The sequence below is a fragment of the Arachis stenosperma genome, chromosome 9, assembly GCF_014773155.1.
Source record: "Arachis stenosperma cultivar V10309 chromosome 9, arast.V10309.gnm1.PFL2, whole genome shotgun sequence".
Classification (NCBI taxonomy): Eukaryota; Viridiplantae; Streptophyta; class Magnoliopsida; order Fabales; family Fabaceae; genus Arachis; species Arachis stenosperma.
Window position 1 is genome coordinate 38,163,405 of NC_080385.1, and position 14,759 is coordinate 38,178,163.

At 38.4% G+C, this 14,759-nt stretch overlaps 1 non-coding gene across 1 annotated transcript; it reads left to right on the forward strand.

Annotated features, from left to right (window-relative positions):
* The first annotated feature begins 1,295 nt into the window (after window positions 1-1,295).
* Window positions 1,296-1,404, forward strand: LOC130952163 (small nucleolar RNA R71). The gene has a single exon (XR_009074344.1). It is a non-coding gene; the product is annotated as a small nucleolar RNA R71 (small nucleolar RNA).
* The last annotated feature ends 13,355 nt before the right edge of the window (window positions 1,405-14,759 follow it).

The window sequence follows — 14,759 nt, forward strand, 5'->3', positions numbered from 1 at the left end:
TTGTGACTTCTTATGATCATCAACCTACAAAAAAAAATAAAATAACAAAGAGAAATATATAAAATATAATCATTGGGTTGCCTCCCAACAAGCGCTTCTTTAATGTCATTAGCTTGACAGAGGACTCTCATGGAGCCTCAGAAATAATCAGAGCAATGTTGGAACCTCCCAACACCAAACTTAGAGTTTGGTTGTGGCCTCCCAACACCAAACTTAGAGTTTGACTGTGGGGGCTCTGTTTGTCTCTGATTTGAGAGAAGCTCTTCAAGCTTCCTCTCCATTGTGACAGAGGGATATCCTTGAGCCTTAAACACCAAGGATTTTTCATTTACTTGAATGATTAGTTCACCTCTATCAACATCAATCATAGCCTTTGCTGTGGCTAGGAAGGGTCTGCCAAGGATGATGGATTCATCCATGCACTTCCTAGGATCTTGTCTCCTTTGAGGTAATTTCTGCCTAGACAAGTCATCCAGTTCTTTGGTGAGCAAGGGAGGTTCATCTTCCCAAGTCTCATTTCCAAATAACTTGTCATTTAGCTTCATGATTGCTCCAAGATATTTAGCAACTTGCTCTTCAGTGACATACTCATCCTCTTCAGAGGAAGAATACTCATCAGAGCTCATGAAAGGCAGAAGTAAGTCCAATGGAATCTCTATGGTCTCATTTTGAGCCTCAGATTCCCATGGTTCCTCATTGGGGAACTCAGAGGAGGTTGGTGCACGCCCATTGAGGTCTTCCTCAGTGGCGTCCACCTCCTTTCTTTCCTCTCCATATTCGGCCATGTTTATGGCTTTGCACTCTCCTTTTGGATTTTCTTCTGTATTGCTTGGGAGAGTACTAGGAGGGAGTTCAGTAACTTTCTTACTCAGCTGACCCACTTGTCCTTCCAAATTCCTAATGGAAGACCTTGTTTCATTCATGAAACTTTGAGTGGTTTGATTAGATCAGAGACCATGGTTGCTAAGTCAGAAGTATTCTGCTTAGATCTCTCTGTCTGTTGCTGAGAAGATGATGGAAAAGGCTTGCCATTGCTAAACCTATTTCTTCCACCATTATTGAAACCTTGTTGAGGTCTCTCTTGATTCTTCCATGAGAAATTTGGATGATTTCTCCATGAAGAATTATAGGTGTTTCCATAGGGTTCTCCTAGGTAATTCACCTCTTCCATTGAAGGGTTCTTAGGATCATAAGCTTCTTCCTCAGATGAAGAGATCCTCTAGCAGAGCTATCCAAAGACATCTTGGATAGTTCAGAGAGACCATCATAGAAAATACCTATGATGCTCCATTCAGAAGGCATGTCAGAAGGACATTTTCTGATCAATTGTTTGTATCTTTCCCAAGCTTCATAGAGGGATTCTCCATCCTTCTGTCTGAAGGTTTGGACTTCCACTCTAAGCTTACTCCGTCTTTGTGGTGGAAAGAACTTTGCCAAGAAGGCATTGACTAGCTTTTCCCAAGAGTCCAGGCTTTCTTTAGGTTGAGAATCCAACCATATTCTAGCTCTGTCTCTTACAGCAAAAGGGAATAGCATCAGTCTGTAGACCTCAGGGTCAACCCCATTAGTCTTGACTGTGTCACAGATTTGCAAGAATTCAGCTAAAAACTGATGAGGATCTTCCATTGGAAGTCCATGGAACTTGCAATTCTGTTGCATTAGAGAAACTAATTGAGGCTTAAGCTCAAAGTTGTTTGCTCCAATGGCAGGGATAGAGATGCTTCTCCCATAGAAATCAGGAGTAGGTGCAGTGAAGTCACCCAGCACCTTCCTTGCATTGTTGGCATTGTTGTTGTTTTCGGCTGCCATGTGTTCTTCTTCCTTGAAGAATTCGGTCAGGTGCTCTAAAGAGAGTTGTGCTTTGGCTTCTCTTAGCTTTCTCTTCAGGGTCCTCTCAGGTTCAGGGTCAGCTTCAACAAGAATGCCTTTGTCTCTGCTCCTGCTCATATGAAAGAGAAGAGAAAAAGAAAATATGGAATCCTCTATGTCACAGTATAGAGATTCCTTGAAGTGTCAGAGGAAAAGAGAAATAGTAAGAAGAAGGAGAAGAAGAATTCGAACTTTAATTGGATAAGGTTCGAGTTGTGCATTTAGAAGGAGTGGTACTCCATAAATAGAAGGATGTGAGAAGGAGGGAAGAGGATTTTCGAAAATTCAATCAAAAAGATGTTGATAATTTTCGAAAATTAAAAGTGAAAAAGAAATCAAGTGATTTTTGAAAAAGATTTTTTTTAAAATTAGAAGTCAAAAAGATTTGATTGAAACTATTTTGAAAAAGATGCTGTTAAAAAGATTTAATTGAAAAGTTATGGTTTTAAAAAGATGTGATTGAGAATATATGATTTGAAAACAATTTTAAAAGATATGATTTTAAAAACAATTTGAAAAGATATGATTTTAAAAATTGATGACTTGCCTAACAAGAAAAGATATGATTTAAACATAAAACCTTCCTCAACAGAAAAAGGCAAAAAATGTTCAATCAAATCATTAATTGTTAGTAAGTATCTTTGAAAAAGGAAAGAAATTGATTTTGAAAACATTTGATTGAAAAAGATATGATTTGAAAAAGATTTGGTTTTGAAAAACTTTGAAAAACTTGAAAAAAAAAATTGATTTGAAAACAAAATCTTCCCCCTAGCACCATCCTGGCGTTAAACGCCCAGAGTGGTATACATTCTGGCGTTTAACGCCCAAAATGCTACCTTTTTGGGCGTTAAACGCCCAACCAGGTACCCTGGCTGGCGTTTAAACGCCAGTCTGCCTTCTTCACTGAGCATTTTTGAATGCTCAGCTTTTTCTGTATAATTCCTCTGCAGCATGTTCTGAATCTTCAATTCTTTGTATTATTGACTTGAAAAGACATAAATTAAAAATATTTTTGGATTTTTAATAATTAGAATGCAACAAGAATCAAATAACAATGCATGCAAGACACCAAACTTAGCAGTTTGTATACTACTGACACTAATGAACTGAAAATGCATATGAGACACACAAAATACTCAAGTCAATAGAATTCAAAGATCAGAGCAAGGAATCATCAAGAATTACTTGAAGATCCTTAAAACACATGAATGAATGCATGTAATTGACACCAAACTTAAGATGAGACACTAGACTTAAGCAAGAAACAGCAAATATTTTTTTGTTTTTATGATTTTGTAAATTTTTTTGTATTTTTCGAAAATTAAGTGAAAAGGAAAATAAAGGTGTCAAAGTTCTTAATGAGAATTCCAGGAATCATGCAATGTTAGTCTAAAGCTTTAGTCTAAAGAAATTAGACATGGCCGGCTAAGCTTCAGCAGGACATTGCATTCAAGAGCTAAATTGATGATGATCAATCAGCTTTGGTGATGATAAGAACATCACCTTGAAACACTAGAATTCATTCTTAAGAACTCTGAAGAAAATAAATGCCTAATCTAAGCAACAAGATGAACCGTCAGTTGTCCATACGCAAGAACAATCCCCGGCAACGGCGCCAAAAACTTGGTGCGCGAAATTGTGATCACTACAACTTCGCACAACTAACCAGCAAGTGCACTGGGTCGTCCAAGTAATACCTTACGCGAGTAAGGGTCGATCCCACGGAGATTGGTGGTATGAAGCAAGCTATGGTCATCTTGTAAATCTCAGTCAGGCAGACTCAATTGGGTATAGATGATGAACGAAAATAAAATAAAGATAAAGATAGAGATACTTATGTATATCATTGGTGTAAGAGCTTCAGACAAGCGTATGAAGATGCCTTCCCTTTCTCTCTGCTTTCCTACTGTCTTCATCCAATCCTTCTTACTCCTTTCCATGGCAAGCTCGTGTAGGGTTTCACTGTTGTCAGCAGCTACCTCCCATCCGCGCAGTGAAAGCTAATGCACACACTCTGTCACAGTGCTGCCAATCACCGGTTTGTTCCCCCCACCGGAATAGAATACTCTTTTGCGTCTGTCACTAACGCCCAGTAGGTTACAGGTTTGAAGCACGTCACAGTCATTCAATCATTGAATCCTACTCAGAATACCACAGACAAGGTTAGACCTTCCGGATTCTCTTGAATGCTGCCATCAGGTCCTGCCTTTACCACGAAGATTCCGAAGAATCCAAGAGATATTCACTAAGCCTCAGATGCTTGTAGAACAAGAATGGTGTCAGTCACCTTGTTCATGGGTGAGAATGGTGATGGGCGTCAATCATCACCTTCATCATGTTGAAGAACAAGTGATCTTGGTAAAAGAACAAGTGGAATTGAATGGAAGAACAATAGTAATTGCATTAATACTCGAGGTACAGCAGAGCTCCACACCTTAATCTATGGTGTGTAGAAACTCCACCGTTGAAAATACTAAGCATAGGGTCTAGGCATGGCCGAATGGCCAGCCTCCCAAAGTGATCAAAAGATCTAAAGAAAAAGGTTCCAAAGATCAAAAGATGAAAATACAATAGTAAAAGGTTATATATAGAAAACTAGTAGCCTAAGGTGTACAAAGGTGAGTAAATGACATAAAAATCCACTTCCGGGCCCACTTGGTGTGTGCTTGGGCTGAGCAATGAAGTAATTTTCGTGTAGAGACTCTTCTTGGCGTTTAACTCCCATTTAGGTGCCAGTTCCGGCGTTTAACGCTGGGATTTTGTAGGTGACTTTGAACGCCGGTTTGGGCCATCAAATCTTGGGCAAGTATGGACTATCATATATTGCTGGAAAGCCCAGGATGTCTACTTTCCAACGCCGTTGAGAGCGCGCTAATGGGCTTCTGTAGCTCCAGAAAATCCACTTCGAGTGCAGGGAGGTCAGAATCCAACAGCATCTGCAGTCCTTTTGAGTCTCTGGATCAGATTTTCCAAAAAGCATACAAATTATCCGCTCATCACAAGGACAGAACCGTCGCGAAGGGGAAGGTAAAGGATGTAGATCTTAAAACAGCAGAGGAGGAGGGAGTGCTTCGTAGCGGCGGCTTCGCGCTGCAAGAAGGAGAACCGTGAGCAACGACTAGTCCCCTAGAGGCAGCAAGTCGTTCTCGCTATAAGTAAACTATTTACGCAAATAAATACAAACATTTAAATTATAAATTTATTTACATAAAAAAGTTTACTTGAATAATAAATATATTTAGTAAAATAATTAACTTAAATGTCAATATAATATAATGCAAATGAAAATGTTTCTTAGGATAACTAATGACTACACTAATAAATGTCTATTTTATTTAATTTAAAAAAAAATTATTTAATTAAATAGTGAATAATGTAACACCCTCACTACCAGAATGTCACGCTTCCGACTGTGCCACTATGATAGCAAGTATTACGACTACTTTATATACTTAATATTAAAATAGGAGCCTGTGACTCAACACCGTATCGTTGATTCTTTTGAAAACCGGAAATAAATACTTTATCTTAAAAAACAAGTAGGCATAGATTCATATACAAGACTTCTTACATAATATCTTATAATATAATATATATATATATATATATATATATAAAACATACAACTCCTATCCCTCTTACAAAATTGTAAAAACAAAAACGAGGGAAAAAATAATCTAATTAATACAACAACATATAAACCAAACGCAGTATAACTCTTCTTAATGCTTCTTCATCTGGTTCTTGAAAAGGTAAAGCTGTAGGGGGGTGAGAACCTAACCACATGGTCTCACCACGGAGTTTCAAAGTTGTCATAAGAAGATATTTAATAAGAAAGTTGTTTTCAAGCTCAGTGATTATCATTATCTTATGAATCTTTTAAAAACCAATAGGAAATTGTTCAAAACCTTTTCAAAAAAACAATGTTCAATCTTCTAGAAATCCGAAACCTTTCCTTTCTTATAAGAAAATCTCAATCAGAAATCAACCACGCAATCAAACAACACAATCATTAATTCAGCATCAAAGATTATTCTCAAACGTAGCACGCCAGGACAAACACAGGCAAGACAGACAAGGAAAGCACAGGTTTAGGTAGCAGTTACAGCAAATAATTCAAGTAGCAGTTAAGAACAGTTTAGCAAGTAGGCAAACCAAAATGAGTTCAAACCCAAGCAAAGCATTCAAATGCATATGATGCATGCCTGTCCTATGGCTGATGAGGCTCATCTATCGATTATCCAGCCAACTCGACAAGTCTGAATTGAACTTAGACTGTCCCCCGACGTGCATCCCCAAGAGTCTATGCATAACTTTTTCTCAAATAATCAATATTGCTCAATGGGGGTTACATTCCCAGGAATTTATATAGTGCCCGGTCACACTTACGTCGTAGGGTCAACAGAGTATCAAGTTTTCAACCTGGTGCACGTGGTGGCAAGCCATGGTACTTTATCCAGGGAACCTCGTATCTCAGATAATTCAAATTCACAAGCCATGTTAATAATTCAAAGTTCATATCTCAATATTCTCAACATTCTCAACATCATAATCATTCATCAATCCAAATCTCATTTCTAAATTCATTCAAAAACCATATTTCAAAGAAATCCTCATCATTCTTCTTTCCATTCCGTCCATTAACAATCCCAATTCAAAACATAATTCTTTCTTTGATAAATAAATCAATCTTAAAACATATAATTTTTAAAAACAAATCTTTTTAATTAGTTACTTCAAATAAAACTTTCAATTTTATAAAACTTCGACAGCATCTCCTCTAAAACTCGGACACTGCCACCCTTTTCGGGTCTCATCCAAACATTTCTCAACCATTTCCAAATCTCAAATATTTTCTAGAGTTGAACCAGTTCCAATACCAATTTATTTTCAAATCAAACTAATTCCAACAATAAAACTCCTTTTAAAATCAAATCAGCTCAAATACTGAATCATTTATAAAATCAGACCAACTCAAAATCAAACCGCTCCCAGAATCAATTTATTTTCATATCTCAAATTATTTTCAAAATCGATTCATTTATATTACCAAGTAAACTCTAAAACAAAGAAAATCCACCTTTCATAATAATCAAGTAAATAACATTTCAAACCGGTTTTTATCAACAACCATACACCACTCACGCAATCAAGTACCCAATAATCCAGTCCAACAAACCATCGCATCCACAAGACAAATATAATCACAGAAATATATCTTTTTTGCGTCAATATCTATTTATCACAACTCTGTAATGTAAAATAGATTTTAAGAAAAACCCTTACCTCAGTTAGCTGAGTCCACATAACTTATTATGATAATTCCCTTTTCCTTCAATTCATGGCGACAGTGACAACAATAACCCCCACGGAAACAACAACAGCCTCGATGCCTCTTATAACAAATGTGTCAATACGAATTACAATGACAGTGACTAAAAAAATTTCAAAAAATTGAAGACAAGGACATATATCAAAAATTGAATCAAAACCAGCATATGACAATAATAATTATAAGGGTTCTAGATGAAAAACTCACTTTAGCTACAGAAAAACAGAGCGGTGAGCCGCAAGAAGCAGAAATCAAACCAGAAAATCCGTTTTGGCAGTGGTAGCATTAATCTGAGTGATTAAGGCAGCAAAGAGCATTATTCTAAGTGATTAAGGCAGCAGAGATACCAACAATAATTAGAACAGTGGAACAAAATAGAAGTGGAACAGGTTTCAAGAAAGCAAGAGACAGGGTTATCGGTAAATCTGGCCCGGTTCGGCAACAACATAGGCAAGGCTTCTCTTTGGCAGTGAGACGCGGCGGTGGCAACCCTGGTGACAGCCGGGTCATGAGCGGATAGTTTATACGCTTTTTGGCATTGTTTTTAGGTAGTTTTTAGTATGTTTTAATTAGTTTTTAGTATATTTTTATTAGTTTTTAAGCAAAATTCACATTTCTAGACTTTACTATGAGTTTGTATGTTTTTCTGTGATTTCAGGTATTTTCTGGCTGAAATTGAGGGACCTGAGCAAAAATCTGATTTAGAGGCTAAAGAAGGGCTGCAGATGCTGTTGGATTCTGACCTCCCTACACTCGAAGTGGATTTTATGGAGCTACAGAACTCCAATTGGTGCGCTCTTAATTGCGTTGGAAGGTAGACATCAAGGGCTTTCCAGTAATATATAATAGTTCATACTTTGTGCGAGTTTTGACGACGTAAAATGGCGTCAAAACGTCAGTTCTCTTCCCTTTTCTAGCGTTAAAACGCCAGAACTGGCATAAAAGTTGGAGTTAAATGCCCAAAGTGGCACCAAAGCTGGCGTTTAACTCTAGGAACAGCCTATGCACGTGAAAGCTTCAATACTCAGTCCCAGCACACACCAAGTAGGTCCCAGAAGTGGATTTATGCATTATCTATCTTAGTTTACTCATTTTCTGTAAACCTAGGCTACTAGTTGAGTATAAAAACTAATTTTAGAGATTTATTTTGTACCTCATGACATTTTCATGTTTTATATTGTATCTCTACGGCATGAGTCTCTAAACTCCATTGTTGGGGGTGAGGAGCTCTGCTGTGTCTCGATGGATTAATGCAATTACCACTGTTTTCTATTCAATCATGCTTGTTTCCATTCTAAGATATTCTTTCGCACTTAAACATGATGAATGTGATGATCCGTGACACTCATCACCATTCTCAACTTATTAACTCGTGCCTGACAACCACCTCCGTTCTATCTTAGATTGAATGTGTATCTCTTGGGTTCCTGGTTCACGAATTTGAGTACCTCTCCTGACAATAGAGTGTTCGAATTCATGCATCCAGAGTCTTTGTGGTATAAGCTAGAATTATTCGCTGCCATTCCTGAGATCTAGAAAGTCTAAACCTTGTCTGTGGTATTCCGAGTAAGATCTGGGAAGGGATGACTGTGACGAGCTTCAAACTCGCGAGTGTTGGGGCGTAGTGACAGACGCAAAAGGATCACTGGATTCTATTCCAACATGATCAAGAACCAACAGATGATTAGTCGTGCGGTGACAGAGCACATGGACCATTTTCACTGAGAGGATGGAAAGTAGACATTGACAACGGTGACACCCTACATACAGCTTGCCATGGAAGGAACCTTGCGTGTGTGAAAAAGAAAACTGTAGGAAAGCAGAGATTCAGAGACAAAACATCTCCAAAACTCCAACCTATTCTCCATTATTAAATCACAAGTACCTTTTATTTCATGTTCTTTTATTATATTGCAAACAAAAACCCTTTTCATCATTAATCTCCTGACTAAGAGTTACAAGGTAACCATAGCTTGCTTCAAGCCGACAATCTCCGTGCCGACAATCTCCGTGGGATCGACCCTTACTCAAGTAAGGTATTACTTGAACGACCCAGTGCACTTGCTGGTTAGTTGTGCGGAATTACAAGTGTGATTGGAATTTCGTGCACCAAGGTTTTGGCGCCGTTGCCAGGGATTGTTCGAGTTTGAACAACTGACGGTTCATCTTGTTGCTTAGATTAGGAAAATTTTGTCTTTTGGGTCAGAATCTTTTATTTTCTTTTCAAAATTTTTCAAAAATTTATTATTTTTCTTTTAGATTCTTCTATTTGAGTCTAGTTTCATGTTTTAAGTTTGGTGTTTTCTTGTTAGTTTTTATTTTCTGAAAATTTATTTTTGGTTTTCTAAAAATTTTAAGTTTGGTGTTCTTTTTTTTATGTTCTTGAATCCTTTGAGTCTTTGAATTTTTGTTCTTTGTGTTCTTGTGAATCTTCAAAGTGTTCTTGAGTCCTTGTGTTTTGATCTTAAAATTTTTAAGTTTGGTGTTCCTTGGTGTTTTCTCCAAATTTTCGAAAATTTCGCATTAAATTAGTCATCAATTTTAAAAAAAATCAAATCTTTTTAAATTGTCTTCAATCATATCTTTTTTTTTTCAAAACTTCCTAATCACTTTCTCTTTCTTCATTTTTTCGAAAATCCTAATAAAAAATTTTTCAAATCTTTCTTTTTACTTTATCTTTTTTATTTTCCAATTTTCTTTTTTGTTAATTTTTTCAATATATATATATATATAATAAAATAAAATAAAATTTTTATCCACATCATCTCCCTTACTCCATTATAGACCTAAGTGGAAATGAACAGTTCAGAAGGACTTTGGGATCGTATGCTAATCCCACTACTGCTTCATATGGGGGTAGTATCTGTATACCCCCCATTAAAGCTAGTAATTTTGAGCTAAACCCTCAGCTCATTATCATGGTGCAGCAAAATTGCCAGTATTTCGGTCCTCCACAGGAAGAACCTACTGAGTTTCTGGCACAGTTTTTACAAACTGCTGACACAATACGTGATAAGGAGGTAGATCAGGATGTCTATAGACTATTATTGTTTCCATTTGCTGTGAAAGATCAAGCTAAGAGGTGGTTAAATAACCAACCCACAGCAAGCATAAAAACATGGAAACAGCTGTCAGAAAAATTTCTGAATCAATATTTTCCTCCAAAAAAGATGACACAGCTAAGGCTGGACATCCAAGGCTTCAAACAAGGAGATGATGAATCTCTTTATGATGCCTGAGAGAGGTACAGAGAGATGCTAAGGAAATGTCCATCTGAAATATTTTCAGAATGGGTGCAGTTAGACATCTTTTACTTTGGGCTTACAGAAAAAGCTCAGTTATCTCTAGACCACTCAGCTGGTGGATCTATACATATGAGAAAGACGATTGAAGAAGCTCAAGAGCTTATAGATACAGTTGCCAGAAATCAGCATCTGTACTTAAGAAATGAGTCCTCCAGAACAAGTTCCTGAACTCAACTAGCAATTACTCACTCTGACAAAATAGTTAGCAGAATTTAAAGAGATGTTACAGGATACTCAAGATGCTAATAAAAATATGGAAGCACAACTTGACCAGACAAGACAACAGTTATCTAAACAAATAACAGAAGAATGTCAAGATATTCAATTAAGGAGTGGAAAACATTAAATATATCAACTCAAAGCAACAGAAAGTCAAGAAAGAACAACTGACAGAGGACGAGCAGAATGCTACCCAAAATCCCTCTGAGGACAGTAAGAGCCCAGAGAGGAATGATTCTGGCGTTCAAACGCCAGAAAAGGGTGAAAAGTTGGCGTCAAACGCCAATTCCATGTCCAGTTCTGGCCTTCAAACGCCAGAAAAGGGTAGGAATTTGGCATTAAACGCCCATTCCTCTTCCTATCCTGGAGTTCAAACGCCAATGAGGGATCAGACACCTGCAAGTGCTGATAATAACTCCCTCAAGAAGGCTTCTCAACCTGCCTCTGTAGGAAATAAACCTGCAGCAACTAAGGTTGAAGAATATAAAGCCAAATTGCCTTATCCTCAGAAACTCCACCAAGCGGAACAGGATAAATAATTTGCCCGCTTTGCAGACTATCTCAGGACTCTTGAAATAAAGATTCTATTTGCAGAGGCACTTGAGCAAATACCCTCTTATGCTAAGTTCATGAAAGAGATCTTAAGCCATAAGAAGGATTGGAGAGAAACTGAAAAAGTTTTTCTCACTGAAGAATGTAGTACAGTCATTCTCAAAAGCTTACCAGAGAAGCTTAAGGATCCCGGAAGCTTTACGATACCTTGCACATTAGAGGGTACTTGTACCAAGACAGCTCTATGTGATCTTGGGGCAAGTATCAACCTAATCCCTGCATCCACTATCAGAAAGCTTGGCTTGACTGAAGAGGTCAAACCAACCTGGATCTGTCTTCAACTTGCTGATAGCTCAATTAAATATCCATCAGGCGTAATTGAGGACATGATTGTCAAGGTTGGACCATTTGCCTTTCCCACTGACTTTGTAGTGCTGAAAATGGAGGAGCACAAGAGTGCAACTCTCATTCTAGGAAAACCTTTTCTAGCAACTAGACGAACCCTCATTGACATTCAAAAAGGGGAATTAACCCTGAGAGTCAATGAGGATGAGTTTAGGTAAATGTTGTCAAAGCTATGCAGCATCCAGACACATCAAGCGACTGCATGAGTGTTGATATTATTAACTCCCTGGTAGAGGAGATTAATATGGCTGAGAGTCTCGAATCAGAGCTAGAGGACATCTTTAAAGATGTTCAGCCTAATCTGGAGGAACCAGAGAAAACAGAAGCACCTCTGATAACTCCTTAAGAAGAGAAGAAGCCTCCTAAACCCGAGCTCAAACCATTACCACCCTCCCTAAAATATGCATTTCTGGGAGAGGATGGTACCTTTCCTATGATCATAAGCTCTGCCTTAGAGCCACAGCAAGAGAAAGCACTACTTCATGTGCTAAGGACATACAAGACAGCTCTTGGATGGTCCATAAGTGATATTAAGGGAATTAGCCCAGCCAGATGCATGCACAAGATCCTCTTGGAGGATAATGCTAAGCCAGTGGTTCAACCACAAAGGCGGCTGAATCCAGCTATGAAGGAAGTGGTACAGAAAGAGGTCACTAAAAAACTAGAGGCTGGGATTATTTATCCAATTTTTGATAGCCCCTGGGTGAGCCCTGTCCAAGTCGTCCCCAAGAAGGGAGGCATGATAGTGGTTCATAATGAAAAGAATGAACTGGTTCCTACAAGAACAGTTACAGGGTGGCGCATGTGTATTGACTACAAAAGACTCAATACAGCCACCAGAAAGGATCATTTTCCTCTACCATTCATAGACCAGATGCTAAAAAGACTAGTAGGTCATGACTATTACTGCTTTTTGGATGGCTTTTCAGGCTACAACCAAATTGCAGTGGATCCCCAGGATAAAGAGAAAACAGCATTCACATGTCCATCTGGAGTATTTGCCTACAGAAGGATGCCATTTGGGCTGTGTAATGCACCCGCAACCTTTCAGAGATGCATGCTCTCTATTTTCTTTGATACGGTGGAAAAATTTCTAGAAGTCTTCATGATGACTTCTCAGTATATGGAGAGTCATTCAGCTCCTGTCTTGATCACTTGACACTTGTTCTGAAAAGGTGCCAAGAGACTAACCTGGTTTTAAACTAGGAAAAATGTCACTTTATGGTGACTGAAGGGATCGTCCCTGGGCACAAGATTTCAAACAAAGGAATAGAGGTGGATCAAGTTAAGGTAGATGTAATTGAAAAATTACCACCACCTGCCAATGTTAAGGAAATCAGAAGCTTTCTGGGGTATGCAGGATTCTATAGGAGGTTTATAAAGGATTTTTCAAAAATCGTAAAACCTCTAAGTAATCTGCTAGGTGCTTGATGAGCGGATAATTTATACGCTTTTTGGCATTGTTTTTAGTATGTTTTTAGTATGTTTTAGTTAGTTTTTATTATGTTTTTATTAGTTTTTAGTTAAAATTCACTTTTCTGGACTTTACTATGAGTTTGTGTGTTTTTCTGTGATTTCAGGTATTTTCCGGCTGAAATTGAGGGACCTGAGCAAAAATCTGATTCAGAGACTGAAAAGGACTGCAGATGCTGTTGGATTCTGACCTCCCTGCACTCGAAGTAGATTTTCTGGAGCTACAGAAGCCCAATTGGCGCGCTCTGAACGGCGTTAGAAAGTAGACATCCTGGGCTTTCCAGCAATGTATAATAGTCCATACTTTGCCCGAGATTTGATGGCCCAAACTGGCATTCCAAATCAGCTCAGAACTGCCCGGCGTTAAACGCCGGAACTGGCACAAGAATGGGAGTTAAACGCCCAAACTGGCACAAAAGCTGGCGTTTAACTCCAAGAAAAGTCTCTACATGAAAATGCTTCAATGCTCAGCCCAAGCACACACCAAGTGGGCCCGGAAGTGGATTTTTATGTCATTTACTCATCTTTGTAAACCCTAGGCTACTAGTTCTCTACAAATAGGACCTTTGCTATTGTATTTTCATCTTTGGACATCTAGTTCTTAGATCAGATCTTGAGATCTTTGAATCTTTTGATCACGTTTTGGGGGCAGGCCTCACGGCCATGCCTAGACCTTGTTCTTATGTATTTTCAACGGTGGAGTTTCTACACACCATAGATTAAGGTGTGGAGCTCTGCTGTACCTCGAGTATTAATGCAATTACTATTGTTCTTCTATTCAATTCAGCTTATTCTTATTCCAATATATTCATTCGCACTCAAGAACTTGATGAATGTGATGATTATGTGATGCTCATCATCATTCTCACTTATGAATGCGTGCCTGACAACCACTCCCGTTCTACAAGCAAACAAGGCTTGAATGTTTATCTTTTGGATTCCTTAATCGGAATCTTCGTGGTATAAGCTAGAATTGATGGCGGCATTCAAGAGAATCCGGAAGGTCTAAACCTTGTCTGTGGTATTCTGAGTAGGATTCAATGATTGAATGACTGTGACGAGCTTCAAACTCCTGAAGGCTGGGCGTTAGTGACAGACGCAAAAGAATCAATGGATTCTATTCCAACCTGATTGAGAACTGACAGATGATTAGCCGTGCCATGACAGGGTGCGTTGAACATTTTCACTGAGAGGACGGGACTGTAGCCACTGACAACGGTGATGCCCAACATACAGCTTGCCATGGAAAGGAGTAAGAAGGATTGGATGAAGACAGTAGGAAAGCAGAGAGACGGAAGGGACAAAGCATCTCCATACGCTTATCTGAAGTTCTCACCAATGAATTACATAAGTATCTCTATCTCTATCTTTATGCTTTATTCATAAATCATCCATAACCATTTGAATTTGCCTGACTGAGATTTACAAGGTGACCATAGCTTGCTTCATACCAACAATCTCTGTGGGATCGACCCTTACTCGCGTAAGGTTTATTACTTGGACGACCCAGTGCACTTGCTGGTTAGTTGTGCGAAGTTGTGAAATTATGTTTAGACCATGGTATTGAGCACCAAGTTTTTGGAGCTACTACTGGAGACTGTTGA